This window comes from Bidens hawaiensis, unplaced genomic scaffold, assembly GCF_021521415.1.
Source record: "Bidens hawaiensis isolate Kalapana, Puna unplaced genomic scaffold, B.hawaiensis_p1.1 tig00003540_1, whole genome shotgun sequence".
NCBI lineage: Eukaryota > Viridiplantae > Streptophyta > Magnoliopsida > Asterales > Asteraceae > Bidens > Bidens hawaiensis.
Window position 1 is genome coordinate 456,974 of NW_027491200.1, and position 2,654 is coordinate 459,627.

General features: G+C 38.1%; 1 pseudogene across 1 annotated transcript; it reads left to right on the plus strand.

Annotated features, from left to right (window-relative positions):
- The first annotated feature begins 1,652 nt into the window (after positions 1-1,652).
- On the plus strand, positions 1,653-2,301 carry LOC143623769 (uncharacterized protein At5g48480-like; annotated as a pseudogene). Its single transcript, XR_013151956.1, has 2 exons — positions 1,653-1,995; positions 2,088-2,301. The product of XR_013151956.1 is annotated as an uncharacterized protein At5g48480-like (transcript).
- Positions 2,302-2,654: the final 353 nt, after the last annotated feature.

The following is a 2,654-nucleotide window of genomic DNA, read 5'->3' on the forward strand; positions in this document are numbered from 1 at the left end:
CCCACGGTGGTCACCGTGGGCCATGGTCCGAGAGCTGTAACTTCCGTTTTTCTTTGTTTTTAATCCGTTTTTCATTGTCTTTCACATATCTATCACTTGGAGACGACCTAGAGACAATTTTTGGGTCCAAGAACATTATTGTGAGTGTAATAATCATTAGAGACTTGATTTTGATTCTTATTCATGATTTAATTGAAGGAATGATGAACCGAATTATGCTCAGCTAAATCCCTTTGTGTTTTCCCTCGGATTGTAAGGTTTATTTATGAATGTTTGATTGAATGCTTATGCAATTTCTGAGATACTAGTTTGATCTTATTGATTTCATTGTTATGGTGTTTATGAATTGATTGAAAGATTGTTAGTTTGTTGAGTTCGTGTTCTAAACCGTCAGTTCTTGGTGCTATAAGCAATCGAGATTAATCAGGAGGGATTCGGGGTTGGATAAACTAATTGATATTTGAGTGATTACCTTGCGGTTATAATTCAAGTACTTAGTCTTCAATTATCACAATCGTTCGTATAAGCACGAACTATATCTTTATAGTTCATCTCAGATTAAACATTTACTTTAACAGTCATAGAAACCTGAAACCGAGGGAAAACATATTTTCTCATATTGTTTAAAACTCGTTAAAGTGTTTTTAGTTCTTTTTGTTAATCAAACAAATCTTTGAAGTTATTTTCTGCATTTAGTTTAATATAGTTAAATTACAAAGCTACTCAGTAACACATTTTCCACAAACTCCCTGTGTTTGATACCCACTTACCGCTATCTAATTAGTTGTATTTGGTTTATTTTTTAGTGAGTCTTCGACCTCACGTCAGGAAGATAGATAAAGAACGACAAGAAAGGTAAAAGGGGCGGTTCAGATTGCAAATCGTTGTGGATGTCGACAATTTGCCTTACTAACCTTGCATCATCTTTGTCTAAAAACCCTACTCCCACCACACGCACACTTCCTCCAACCTAGAGAGTAGATCGAGAGAGATGGAGAAAATAAATAGATGGTGGCGGTGGTTCAGGTGGTGGCGGTGGTTCAACTCGTGATGTTGGTGGTGGTATGGTTGTTGATTAGGGTGAGGGTGGGGTAGAATATGATTGGTTGTTGGATTTTTGAAATTTTATATTTAAAAAGAATTAGACATAAGCCTGCCACACAATCGAAAAAATGCCATATCAGCATCTTCACTAATGACGTTAGCTATCTGTTAGCGAGAGAGTGACAAAAAGAAATAGATTGAAAGTTGGGAGTGATGCATAACAAATCAAAAGTTAGGAATGACATCATCCAATTGATGAAAATTAAAAATATTAAAAACCAATATCTCTTATAACAAAATATGTAACAAAAGTTACATAATTCTCTAGACAACCCCAGCTACGAAAATGTTAAAAAATTAAAATAAGACTGGTACACGGTAACACCAAAACAGTCTACAAAGAAAAATACTAATATATTCCTCATTTGGTGGGTTGAGTATGAAATATGTATCTGACGCGTGTATGGTACGATTGTAATTAGACCCGAAAAAGAAGGGCCAATACCAAAGAAGTCCAGTTCAAAATCAAAATACAAAACGGTTCCGATTCCTCGCTTCTATAAAAACCCCACCTAACTTCCCATCCCATTCATAATAACCTCTCTCACCATCACAAACTTATTATTATTATTATTATTCTCTCTCCTAGGGTTTCATTTCACCTTCATCAACAATGGCAACAACTGAATGCACCAACGGATTAGCCGCCGCGGAGAAGAACACCACCGCCGTCACCTTCACGGCCATGAAGCCAGAGCTCTTTGTGGAGTCTTCCAAAGCCAACGACGCCGTTGTCTTTTACAAGTCGGCGTTTGGAGCCGAGGAGGTGAGCCGCGTCACTCATCCCAAGCGCAAAGCCGATCAGGAGCTTCCGCTTCTTCTCTCGGCTGAGATCAAGCTCGGGAACACTACTTTCATCGTCTCTGACCTCTCAGATGATTCAACCGCTTCGTGAGTCTCATTTGTTTTCAACTATATGTATACGTTATTATTTAGATACAACAGATCTTTTGATTTTGGCGCCAAAATATATGTGCGTGTAGTGTGAAGACAGTGAGCGGTGGAGTGGCGTTTTGTTTGGAGACTGATGACGTTGAGGCTGCGGTGGAGAAGGCGGTGAAGGCTGGTGCGGTGGCTGACGGCGAGATTGGCGAGGGTGAGGGTGGCGCGTGGGGAAGGTGAAGGACCCGTATGGCGTTGTGTGGGCTATTTGCACTCCGGCGGTTAAGAAGAGTGGTGACGTGGAAGCTTAGGGGCTGTTGGATCTTGAGCGGTTTTATTTGGTGGTGGTTTTTAACTTTTTTTTAATGCATGTTTTAAAGTTTTAAAGACTGGTTGTAGTAAATGGAATGGATTGTTGGTTGGTTAACTGGTGTTTTGAAATCTTATTATGAGTAATGACGATCTTATCTTTTAGTTATTTGTGATTAGTTTTTTTTATTTAACTGCTGTTTACTTTTATAGTTATATTATATAGATAATAAGGTTTATGGATTTAGGATAACAAAATAATATGATTTGTCCACAATTATGGTCTTTAGAATATTAAACGATGTTATAAAAGATTACAAGTTTATGGATAAAGGGGCAGGCAGTATATACTATAGCAC